The 13,457-nt window shown below is 48.4% G+C and overlaps 1 protein-coding gene across 1 annotated transcript in view; it reads right to left on the reverse strand.

Annotated features, from left to right (window-relative positions):
* Erg (v-ets avian erythroblastosis virus E26 oncogene homolog) overlaps window positions 1–13,457 on the reverse strand; it is a 241,204-nt gene that overhangs the window by 168,102 nt on the left and 59,645 nt on the right. The window contains exon 2 of the mRNA XM_013504784.1: window positions 2,045–2,145. The gene's annotated coding sequence lies outside the window, so the exon portion shown is untranslated. The remainder of the gene's footprint in view (window positions 1–2,044; window positions 2,146–13,457) is intronic.

Below are 13,457 nucleotides of genomic sequence, written 5' to 3' on the forward strand. Positions count from 1 at the left end.
TAGTGTGAATGGCGTGATCATTCGCCAAGTCCTCAGCAAATAGCATGGACCAGAAGATCCACAGAATGGGAGATCTTTCCTCCCCCCGTGCCACCCAGCTACAACATCAGTTGTCTTAATCTCTGCTGAGACAAAACACCTAACACCCAGAGTTGAAGGAGGAAAATTGTAGCTCACAATTTGTAGAGGTTTCAGCTCATAGTTGGCTGGCTTGGAGGCAGGGTGGACGGCAGAGGGACATCACAGAGAGAAACAGTCCATGGCAAGAAGAAGGGAGCAAGCAGCAAAGTAGCTAGGCAACAAGTGCTAACAGCAGCCCTCTTTCTGTCCTTTATAGTCTATCCAAGCTGCCTGCCCTTAGGGTGGGTAGCACACACACCCATTACCAAGGCTTGGATTGTCATTTCTCCTCTCCCTCAATTCACAGCTTACAGTCTCAGCTACCAGTTTCTCAGGGTATGATGACACTAGGAGACAGAATAATTGTAGAAATGATCAGAGAAATCTAAAGCCCCTAATCCAGTATGACTGGCATCCTTATGAAAAGGGGAAATTCGGAGATAAACTTGGATAGAAGAAAGATGATGTGAAGACTCAGAGAGAAAATGGACATCTACAAGCTCAGGAGAGAGAGACCTAGAACAGATTCTCTCTCAGAGCCCTTGGAAGGAATCAACCTTGCAGAGTCCTTCATCTTAGACCTCCAGCTTCTGGCACTGTGAGGCAAGGCATTTCTGTTATTTAACCTGCCCAGTCTCTTGTGCTTTGTTACAGTAGTGTTAAGAGACTCACACACTTCCAGAGAGGGACTTGCTGAGTTATTTTAACACACGAAGCTTAGAAGCCCCTGGTGGAGATGTAGCCTCAGGATGCACACTCATGATCTCTGCACTATTTCTTCCTAGACACTGACCCTGTCCACAGCACATCCCAGCGTGGTGTTCTGTCATCCCACCTCGTAGATTGTCTTAATTTTGGCAAAGATGAGACTCTTCAGCTCTGCAGCCTTCAGGAGTGTTATGTGGGCCCCACCATCACCTTCCCCACTCTAGAACACTTTTCTGAGAGAAATCTAACTTCCTGGGGAGCTGGGGGAAGGCTTTGGAGGTAAGGGCTGGCATTCTCCAGGGTGACTTTGGTCCTGTCCTTTATTTTGAGGGTCTGGTTAGTGAATACCGAGACCAGTTCTCTGCGTGTTCTCTGGAAGTAATAATGTTTCCATTGCCTTTGGGTAAAATAACTATAAAATGGCTATACTCTAAAGTTAGTAGCAACACAGAAAAATAGCAATACTGTGACAGCACGGGTCTGCAGACATTGCTCCTGGCCTGCTGGTTCTTCTGAAGAGGCAACAGGGAGAAGCAGCATGCAGGAGAAATAGGTGCTGTGGGTGGTACAGGGCTGTAAGCAACAATTCTGAAGTCTCCACCGTGGGTGGCGGGAGAGAGGGACCTCTTACTCCAGAGACGGTCAAAGGTGTCCCATGGAGCCAACATAATTCCTCAAAGCACAGCCAAAGACCCAAGAAAAGGCCACTGAAGGTTTGAGGCCACAGGTACCAAATATTAAATACATAGAATCTTCACACATATGCACTTTTTAAAGAACTCTTAAGTAGGAGGTTACACGATTAGTCAGATTTTCTTTGTTGTACAAAACGGCTGAGGCAGGTGACTTTATAAAGAAAAGAGATTCAGGTTGGGCTACAGCTTCAGAAGCTAGAAGGCCAAACTACATGGCGTAGTCCCCAGTGAGTCTCAGTATCTCATCGCAGCAGCAGTGTTCTGTATGTCAGCCCGTCTGGTCCCTCATCCTCCCTTACAAAACCACCTGATGCAGTCATGAGGCTCTACCTCAGTGGCCCACTTTAACTGCTTCTCTTTTCAGAAGTCCCACCAGCAAGCACTACAGTCAGATTAAGTTTCCACCCTCTTTAATACCATTAAATGAGTCATGGGGGATTGGGCCGCATGAATTCCAAGGTATAAAACCATACTGAACCCCTACCAGAGGGACAGGACTTTTTGGGTCTTACAAACTCTACCTTTAGTTGCCCTGGGCCCCACCATCTTCTCCCTCTGTGAGTCATTGGCCTTGTGCTTGATCGACACCGCTCTTCATGGGTCACCAAAGACCTCGGATAACCTGAAAAAGAATGTGATATAATCATCTTTCTTTGTTCCCAAAGATGAAGAGTGAGGATTAACTGTACGTTTAGTAACCAAACTTATTTCTTAAAACATTATTGTGAAATATTCTAGACAGGGAAAGAACTTGAAAAACCCTTCCCTTCTAAGAAAGGTGAGGAGGACATTCCAGTCCTCTGAGGGAAACTGAGCATGCTGCAGCAAAAGTCTGACCCGAGCTGGCATTCTGAAGCACACATATACTTTTGCAAAGAAAATATTCTAAAAATGTTTCCCTTTCCTCAAGGCCCCAGCTTTAGTAATAATGGTTTCCCCAGATCATTCCTGTAGGACTTTGTTCAAAACAGAGCAGTGAGGTTTATAAAACATGCCAAGGATGATAATTAAACAATTACTAGTCTAAGGAAAGGAACAACCTTTTAAATTTGTAAAAGCTAGTAGGATTGATGTCTTTTAAAGATCAGAACACTACCAAACTAAAATGAAAGTGAGTTATACTTAGAAAACGTATATACACAAATTGGCAATTCCATCTCTTCTTTCTTCCTTCTTTTTCTTTTTTGAGATAATGAGAATTTTTGTACTTAAACAACTTTCCAAGTAAAATAGCCAACTCCTAACTTTTACATTGAGCATAATCTTTATGAGGTGGCAAAGTGCAAATGTCACCTGCTTCAAGGCAAAATATTTTCAGCTAGAAAATGGCTTACAAATTGCATCAAAATCAGTATTTGCCATGAGCAAAATTGTTTATGAATTATTTCTCCCATTCCACCCAGAAATCTCCACCTGAAGTCTTCTGACCTGTGAGCAATGATATTTAATCTAAAATGTCCAAATGTCACAGCCAAGCATTTGTTGCAATATTAAAAAAAAACACAACATGGGGGGAGATCAGGATGCAAAGCTGCATGCATAATATGATCCTAATATTACAAAAAAAAAAAAAGAGTAAATGAAAGAAAGAAGAAACAAAGGAAGAAGGACAGCCTGAAGGAGGTACACTGAAATCCTATCAGACGTGTCTTTGGATTTCTACTGAGAAATTATGAAATATTGTTATTTTCTCCTTTTTAAAATCTTTTTTACAATTTATTTATTTTTAAATTTACAAATGAAAACTATTTGTCTTTATATATATTTGTCACATACAACATGGTATTTTGGAACACACATGCATGGTGTGACAGCTAATTCTGGTTAGTTAACACATGCATTACCTCACTTACTACTTATTTTTTGTGGTAAGAACCTTTTACACCTAGTGTGCGTGGTTTTCAGGAACACAGCGCACTGATCCTCATTGGAGTCACTCTGGTGGACAAAAATTCTCTTGAACTTACTCCTTCTATCAGAAATGTTGTGTCCTTTGAGCAGCATCTCCCCAGGGCCTCTCCACACTCCACATCACTATCAAGGAAATGGAAGTGAAACCACAGTGAGATGCCAGCCCTCCTGTCAGAACAGCTGTTAACAAGGAGACAAAGGTAACAAGTCCTGGCAAGGATGTGGAGAAAAGGGAAGGCTTGTGCACCACTGGTGGTACACCATGATGGAAATCAATATGGAGGTTCCTCAAGAAATTAAAAGTAGAATGAGCACATGATACAGAAATTCACCCACGAGATATGAAACCAAAGAAAATGAAATCAGTGCACTGGAGAGAGATGTCTGCTTTCCCATGCCCACTGCGGTATCATTCACAGTAACCAAGCTGTGCAGATGACCAACATGTCCATCAAGGGATGAATGGACAAAGAGAATGTGGCTCATAAACACAGCATAATACGATTCAGCCTTTTACAAGAAGGAAATTCTGTCCTTTGTGACAACACGGATAAACCTGGTGAATGTTACGCTGAGTGAAATAAGCCAGACACAGAAAGACGGATACCAGACTCACTTGCAGAATCTAGCAGAGTTGAGCCCTTATTTTCTGCTTTATGGTTTTGTGTGTCTTCCAAATTTTCAAAACCCAAAATACTCAACTTTATAATCAGAAAAGAAAAAAAAAAAACCTGAGGACTAATCATTTGCTAATCCTAACCATACTTTTGGAGTATGTCCTTCTAACACCAGCCACGTGGAAGAGGGCTAGTCCTTTGTGTCTCGTGATGAGGCACTCCACAGGGAAGGGAGAGTGACGGTGAGTTCTACTGTGCTGCATGAGGATCCTCAGCCAATGGAGGTGTTTCCAAATTTCTTTTGCTCTAAATTCAAAACCCAATACTGATTATTGCTTAGTTCATTACTGCTTTCCACAGACGAGTGGTTAAATCAGTATTCAGTTTCCAATCGTTCCAAAGGGAATAAGACTTTTCAAAGCCTGGGCTGAGATTCCCTACACTCTGCTCTCCTATGGTAGATCTCTGTGCCAAACCCCTGCTGGCCTGAGAGAACAGCTTGATTTATGGTGGAGACATGGTTGGCCCTGATTTAAAGACCAGAGGGAAGCTCAAGGAGGATTCTATTAAATATATGCAATGGGTATGGTTAAATTAGCATTACAGCACTATTAATATTTCATTTATCCTGAGGGCATTTATCTGACAACATAAATTAGCCATAACACAGCAGAGAAGGCACAAAGGCTCCAAAGAGCTGTGATGTCACGGAACCTGGGGGAAGGAGCTTTGCCAGGGGAGGGCACGCTACCAGCCGCGTGAGGTCACAGCTGGCCTAACGAAAGCAATGCCGTCAGAAAATGCTGCAAGCCAGGCTCAGGAGCTCAACAGTCACAGACCCTGGAGAAGACTGGGCTGAGCAAACTGCTCAGCCCAGCCTCACACGCCTGGCCCAGCAACTGCCGAGAGCAGAGGCGGAAGGGTCTCAGGACCTGTGTGGGGATCCTAGGCTCTGTTATGGGAAAGGGGGACATGGGACATACCCCTGCGGTTCACTTAGGTCGAAATCTCCTGTTCTGAAAGGTAGAGGAGTGGATATGATTGTCAGAGAATCCCCACCGGAAATGCTCTGAGCACCGGAAGGGCCAGAGCAGTCTGCCAGGCAGGCGTGGTGTGGCAGAAATGATCTGAGCGTGGAGGCCCGCGCGCATGGCAATCCACCAAGCAGCTGCTGGAGCTTCTCTCGGCCTGTATGCCCATCTAGGGTATGAGTGAGAGGGACTCACTCACGGAGCTGTGGTACAAGCCCGATGAGACTGTGCTCATGATGCTGGCATGGGACTCAGGAATAAACGACCTCTGTTCCCCAAAAGTGCTGCGCAGAAGAGCCACTCCTGATGCACACGTTCCGTAAGTAGTGAATGCTGCATCCATGGAGGACAGCTGCTGGGAAGACAGCTACAAGGCATCCATGAGCAATGCACCCAGCCCCTCGCTGAGCAGCATCAGCCTGGCAAGAAGGCTCCACATCCACCAGCAATGCCAGGGACAGAGGGACACGGCCGATCTCTGAGGTCACGGTGAACATAGATATGGAGACGCCAGTTTTTCGTTTATGATACCACATCCATGGCAAAGGCAGCAGATACCACTGGCTGCTCCTGCCCCTTTACAGAAGGCACCCCAGTGTTGCTTGGACAAGGAGCTCACTCCATAGGACCTACCCAGGAATAGTGACCCCCACCCTTGGGTGAATCCCATCACTGGGCACCCATGCCCCCTGCACTGACCAGAGAATGGATACGTGATATGATTCTGGCCAATTTAACACTGCAGGGGTGGGTGAGAGGGTTTCTAAGGTCAGGTAAGATCATTCCTGTCCGTGTGACACTTGGAACTATGACACTATCTAAGGACCGTGACAGGAGACAACATAAGGACAAAACCAGCACGCTGTGGCCATCCTGGGAAAGACGAGGGAAAACCCCTAGGTTTCTGTTAGGACAGGAGATCAGAGCTGAGCAACCATTAGGACGCTTCACCTCAGGGCTGCTTGTCCTGTTGAGTGTTTTGTCCCTTTACCTGAACCAGGGTGGTGGTTGTTCCTGGTAGCACAAGTACCCTAGGTGCTACCGAGTCACTGCTCAAGAGTCACCATCTGCATCCTTAACACAGACAAGCTGAATCTGTGCTTTGGTTCAAATTTAAAAATAAAATGATCTGCTGGAAATTAGCTCAGCCTATTAATCTCCCAACTTAGAACACTCTATTCCAGATTTAGGGAACAGAGAGCTCTTACCAAGAGAAGTGACCTGTCTCAATCCATCCTTGTCCTGAGTGGCCACGTACTAGAGGTGACATGAGATGTACCCACAGTAAAAAAAAAAAAGGCATGAGGCAGGTAGGCCTGAGTTGAATAACGGATCAGAGACAGAATGTGGTCAGGGATGTGGATGGCACCGCAGAGGCAGTTCTCCCTCCCAACAGCATGGACACTGGTGCTCTGCACAGTGGTTATGTGATGGGTTTGTGTCTCAGTACATGGGGATGAAGAGCAGTCCCTGAAAGAGACAGGGACAGAAGAGCAAGAGCAAGGAGGTGACAGGGTGCTCAGGAGAGGCGTGCTGTAGAGAGAGGCTTTCATCCTAGGAGCTCAGAGACGTGGTGTGATTTGTCCCTATAATTAGGAGTTCTACTTTCATTTGTCTCCTTCAAGGATCTAAACTCAACCCACCCCTCACGTTCACTCACTCAGTTGTCCATCCATCTGTCCATCCATCATCCATCCATCCAACCAACACACACCTACAAACCCCTCCGTGTCAGTCACTAAGCTCAGCACTGGGGGGCTGGGGATATGCCCAGGACTTCAGAGTCACCTAGGAGGCAGAGGTGTGAAGACACTGGCATGGAACCAGCTCCCCACTGCCTTGCCTGGCATCTGTGCCAGGGCACAGGCTGGCTCAGTGTCAGAGTCACTTGCAAAGTTTTTGAAAACAGACACCACACCCTGCCTCCTCCTTTAGCAGGAGCCCTGGAGGGGAGGGACCCAAAATTCTCTCTGTGGGACTGAAGGAACAAGATGGAGGACAGCACCCAGACTTCCTGACACACAGAAGGGGAAGAGAAGGAGCCAAGGACGCAGCAGGAACAGCTGAGGAAGCGAGGAGGTTCAGGGAGACCTAAGTCCTGGGAGGCTCGGGGAGACAGAGCCAGCCCCACTGCCCATCTGCAGAGAGACTCAGGACTCAGGGACGTCATCCAGCCGGCCACACGGGCTGGGAACAGGACCTGGACCTGCACCAGAACCCTCCAAGGGCCTCTGAAAGTGCCGCACCAGCAGGACAGAGCAGCACAGCTCAGGATGGTTCCATGGGGGCTGATGGGGGTGGCAGGGCGCGCAGCTCCTCGTGAAGGAGGTGGGGACAAGAAGGGAGGACAGAGCAGCAGTTTAAGGACGGGGCCCCCGATGCCTCCACCCACCCAGGGCTTGCTGGGCACCCAGGGCTTCAGATACTGCTAACAGCACCTGAAACCCAGTCCTGCACTCGATGGGTCTACAGGGCAACTAGATCAGATGAGCGCAATCCAGTGAATCCCCTGTCTTGTTGAGTGTGTTTATTAAAGATGAGGAAAACAGGGCCAGCAGTCGTCCCGTATCCATAGGGGTCTGTTCAAGCCCCCCGGTGGGTGCTGGGAAGTGCGGAGAGTACCGAGCCCTACACAGACGTCGCTTTTCCTCACCGCGTGATACGGGTTCATCGAGAAATTAGGCCCAGTAAAAGATTCAGCACTATAACAAATACAGTCGAGCAGTCCTAACAGTGCATCAGCATGAAAGTTCTGCGAGCGTGGCCTCTCTCTAGAGGCAGGACAAATATTAGGGTTTTCTGCCTGGAGAGAAAGCTTGTGGCTGGAGGGACCATTGTCGGTTGATAGCAAAGGAGTGGGGACAAAGGTGCCAGGCACAGTGGCCAGGGAAAGTCCAGCCTGCGGACAAAGCAGAGGAAAGACCAAGGGGCTGCCACACGGCGCGCTCAGCACTGGCTGGGGGCGGCACCAGCTCATTGAAGACGGGGCAGCTAGCTTCACAAGCCGCTTTCCAAAGGACGGAAGTGTTGCTATCTCTGCAGGGAGAATATTCCCACAGTGGCCCATGTGAAGGAGCTCAGAGTCCCACACGCAGAGACAGGAGGGATGTGCACAGGGCCGGGCAGGAAGCCCTCAGGAGCCAGCTGTACCCGAGCTCCCGAAGCCAGAGAGCCAGAGGGAGTGGCTGCATGGCCCTGGGCGGTGAGCGCCAGCAGATCCTGCTGCTTGCGGAGCTGTCGCTGAGTCCCCTGACGGGAGAGCAGGAGAACACGCCTGCTGGACTTCCAAATCGGGAATGAGCAGGGCCGGGGGCTCCTGGGTGCGCACGTCCACCTCCTACAGCTGTCCTGAGCCCGCGCTGCACTTGCCCTGTGTCGCCGTCACTCTGACACTGTCAGGCGTGCTGGGGATGGGGTCCTTTGTAAATCAAAGGGCTGCTAACTCTACTTAAACCTAGCACTCAGGGAGCCAGTGCTGGACTGAGTAAAATCCCCAAGGGGTCTCCTTTCCCTCCGAGTCACCCAGGACGGCTGCACACGTACATCGCCGCTTTGCAGAGGGAAACATCAAGAGCCCCTGAGGGCTGCTGAGCTGCTGCCCGGCGGGTGGCGGCTTCTCCTCCGATCCGATTCGCTTTGCTGCTCTCATGGTTTGGGTTCATTTCATTTCACTCTTCGGGGTCAGTCTTTGTGCCACTCAACACTAAAGCCACCTCATCGCTATCACTTCTTCCTGGTCTAGTGTTTGTCAAGGGGCACAAACCAGCTCACTAACACCAACGTGTGGACCGCGGTGAACTCCTGCTCTTGGGCCGAAGTGAACTTCTAGGCTCAGCTGTGTTATTTTGCACGTGAACACAGCCAAGCGGACCCGGGAGTCAGAAAGCGGGCTGTCAGCTTCCCGTGGGAGTAAGGACAAAGCAGCTCAGCGGAGCCCCTAGCCTCCGAATGGGGACCGCGATCTGCCCCAAGGCTCCTGCGAAAATGACGCTGTCAATGGGCTGCAATGGAACGGTGGGTGGCAGCAAGTTAGGAAAAGCAATAATAAAAAAATAACAGTTCTTCACTCCCATTTTACACAGAGCTTCCTGTGCTAGAGAACACATCCGCCGGGATCTTCCTCCTCAGCTCAACTGGAAAAACAAATGCTCACTCATGTCATAGCAGCAGAGACCGAAAAGCAAGGCGCAGATTAAGGGGATGTTGCATATTTCTAAGAAAGTTCATCAAACAAAACATCTTTGAGAATTGAGTACTGAATCCTGTTTCAGAAGCAAATGTGGCCTTCGAAATGAATTTGGACTTCATACCATCCGAAGTTCAAATCCTAGAGACAGCGAACGTATCTGTTACCATCTTTGCCATGAGATGTTTCTGACTTTCAATCAATAACGGAACAGAAAAGAAGTGGGAACATAATATGTAATTGCCTTTGGTTTTATGGATAAAAGAACTGCTGATCAATATTCATTTCTTTTTGGTACTAAGGGTAGAACCCAGGACCTATATCCCCAGGCTTTTTAAGATATTTTATTTTACTTTATTTTATTTTATTTTATTTTATTTTATGTTATTTTACTTTGTTTGCGACAAGGTCTTGCTACATTGCTAAGTTGCCTGGTCTGGTTTTAAACTTGCAATTCTCCTGCCCTAGTCACCTAGAGTGCTGGGATTACAGGTATGCGCCACCATATGTGGCTCTACCTAATCAATAATGAATTAATATTTCAGTATTACAGATAAAAAAGACAAAATTCCTGCATGCAAGAGAATCTGTAATAGGGCAAAATGACCGCCCACATTAGCAGAGAAGTCTGCACAGCGCCATCATCCGGACAGTGGAGGAAGTAGATGTCTGCAGTTTACATACAATGGAAAAAGACACAGGGAGGTTAGAAGCCTTCCTAGGAAGAATCGACTAGCATTAAAGACAGAAAGAAAAAGCAGGAAAAGATACTTTAAATTCTCAACTCTATAGTACCTGTCATTATTGCAGTGCTATTAGGAAAAAACAAACCTGTCATTACTTAAAGACTACCAACAGGGAATGTTTTCCACATGGTCTTTAAGGGAGAAAAATTTCAAAGACTCCTGAGCCTGTCAGGAAAGCAATTCCATGCCCACTGGGTTTGCTCACACACCTGGGCACACTGGTGATGGATGGGCACCTGCCAGGGGCATGGAGACAAGCTTTTCCCTTTCTACTGAGGCTTGGCTGGTTTAACAAAAGGGCATAAAGATCATTTGATTGGTCATAGCCACAACTTGGAAATGAAAGATTTTTAAATGAACCTCCCCAATATTTAAAATAGAAATCACAGACCTCCCAAAAGTGCTTTTCATTGGTATTTAGGATGTGAGGTTTATAACTTGCCTCCAGTTTTATAAGTATCATTAGAATTTTCCATAAACTCCACCATCAAAGAGTCATTCAACAAGCATGACTGTTCATTTGTCCCACACAAGATCTGTGTACAAGGCTACAGGGAATAGGAAAGCTCCAAAGTGTATCTCTCCCTCCCGTAGAGCCTACGTGCTTTGCAAAAGTGAGGTTGCGACCCATTCTCATCATATAGGGTAAGAATCAATGTGATTGCCCTGATATGAAGCCCTGGGACAGTTCAACAAGGAGAACCTAGGTCACAAAAATAGAAAAAATGTATACAGACAACAAAAAAGGACAGCAATCCCACTGACAGAATGTGAGGTATGATAAAAAAAAATACAGGGGGTGCTTAAATAAAAAAAATTGTTGCAGTAAAAGACACATTGTCATTAACCTCTTTTAAAATATCTCCCTTCATCCTGAACACACTCATCCCACCGTCCTGGCCACTTCCTGCAGAAGCTCTGGAGTCCTCTTTCCTGAGTGTCTTTAGCTGCCTCCTGAGTGTCCTGGCTGCCTCCATGTCCTGAATGAATTAAAAATGTGCCCCTCTCATGGTCATTTTGACTTTGGGGAAAAGCCGGAAGTCACACGGTGCCAGATCTGGTGAATGAGGTGTTGTTATGAGCTGCTTCTCCGTTGAACGGCACCCAGCAGCAGTAGTCACTGTATTTTTGATCACACCTCATGAAGGCACTGAAAGAAGAGGACTCCAGAGCTGCTTCACAAAGTGGCAAGACTGACGGGCAGCGTGTGTTCAGAGCAAGAGGGGAGATTTGGAAGGGATCCCTGGCGCTGTGTCTTTTACTGTAATAAATTATTACTTAAACATTCGCCGTATACTTTGATCACCCCTCATAGCACCAGCGTCACAGGCAGTCAAATTCAAGGGCATGGTGCCTGCTGCAGACGCAGCTCCCGATGGGGTCACCAGAGCTACTTCTTCCCATGAGAATCACAGAGATCTGAAGTGAACACCTCCTGTCAAGAACATAAACACGTTTTCATCATCTCTGCCATCTCCTGAGGTGCGGAAAAAAGCTTCCCAGGCAAGAGGGAGCTGGGGGGCTGCTGAGAACAGAGGCGTGGAGCTGCGGGCCAAGTCCCCAGGCAGAGGTTCTAGCAAAGCGCAGAACTGCGCGAGCCGGGCCAAGAGCACAGCAGGCACGTTAGCTGGTGATGGAGGACTCCGTGGCTCGCAGAGAGCTGCACTACAGGCTGTGCAGTGTGAACCCCATTCTGAAAACAGCAGCAGGAGGCTTCCAGAGTCCATAGGTGGGGCTCCCAGGGACTCACGAGGTCGTCGCAGACTGCGAGAGGGAAGGATGGAAACTGAGAGCTTGGGCCAAAGGGTGAGAAACTGCCTCCTCTGGCCGCTGTGCAGGAAGCTGGTCAAGTGCTTGTTGGGTAGGAGTTGAGGACTCAGGTAGGGCAAGGTCTTGCAGAGCCTGCAACCACCGGGCATCTGCTTCCCAAGGAGAACACCTCCTCTTGGAGGAGTGGGTGCAGGAAGCCACTCTGAGGTGTCTGTACTCAACAGCAGAGTTCCCAGCCACACAGGGGTGCAGGTGGGGACTGGAAGAGGTGTGCAGGTGGGAAAGAGTCACTGGTGGAAAGGGGAGAGGAGCACGGAGGCAGAGCATGGCTGGCGCAGGGCACCTCCTGGCCTCTGGCCTCCACTCACCTGCTGCAGAACCAACACACAGAAGCTCTTCCCACCTGAAGCATCTTTGGGTTCTCAATTCGCACCATTTATGAAGTGTAACTCTAAGATTTATTCAGCAACTTTTCCCTTTCTGGGAAAGAAGTGTTAAGGACCAGAATTTTTCTTTGCTGACCCAGAGTATGGCTAGATTGTACAGTACCCAAACCTAACCCTCCACCCTGGATCTGCCTCTTGGTAAAGGGAGGGGATGGCTATTTTAGGGTAAACAGGGCAGCTAATCTTTTATTTCAAAGCAAAAAAGGCACCATGAGCCCAGCTAACCCAGCAACTCTGCTGCCACCTTCCACGGTGGCAGCACCAGCTTTGTTTCTACTGTAGAGTGGAGTCCTTGGTGGCATTTACCAGGGCCTGAAAGAGGCTGTTACCAACCTCAACCCCAGAAACTGAGGTTTAGGGAGATCCCCAGTTTGGAGGTGAAAGAGTAGGAATCAAAGTCAGGATTCCAACACAGACTCCACTTATCCCCAGGAACCGTACTGTCCCCTGGGCAGGAGAAGTTGCTGACTATGGACTTCATGGCAGAGAACGCAAGGTTCCCCACTGCGCTTTCTGAGCATCATTTCCACCTGGGACCTCTCTCAGGACACAGTGACGTGGACTGATGATGCCACGGAACTAAATCATCTGTCCCCAGGACAGAACCACGGCAGGCAAGCTCACCTTTGCTCTGGTAACTCCCAGTTCCTCCAGAGCACCCCGACTGCTCAGCATCTCTGGAGTGAGGAGCTGAATTCACATCCAGAAATCTCACTCCGCTCATTCACCCTTCCTGGGGTGGCCAGTGCAAGGTGCTGATTTCACGCTGAGCTGGAAGCAGAACATCTCCCCGCTCGTGTTCTTTGGGCATGGTGTGGACACTCACTGGGCAGCCTGGACCTCCGCCACTGCCTCCACTCAATCGCATAGGTCCATGTCATCAACTGCAAACAGAAGCCAGCATCCTCCGCCAAAGGGCTCGTATGCTGGTGCAGGACACCAAGAGATACGAGTACCGGGTCAGTGAGAGCTCAGCACCCTTATAACATCATCATCTGCTCCTATGCATCAACACCTTCATCCTTCCACCAGCCCCCCACCCTAGAACCATCCCTGGAAGCAGAGGGGATTGCTGGCCATCCCTACAGACTTCGCACTCACCGGTGTATGGCTACATAACCCAGTTCCTTAGAACAAAGCCCCACGATAGTGGTGCTCGCCTGTAATCCCAGCATTCAGAAGGCTGAGGCAGGATGATCACTATAAGTTCAAGACCAGCCTGGGCTA

Source organism: Chinchilla lanigera, unplaced genomic scaffold (assembly GCF_000276665.1).
Source record: "Chinchilla lanigera isolate Chin_1 unplaced genomic scaffold, ChiLan1.0 scaffold00006, whole genome shotgun sequence".
Lineage (NCBI taxonomy): Eukaryota > Metazoa > Chordata > Mammalia > Rodentia > Chinchillidae > Chinchilla > Chinchilla lanigera.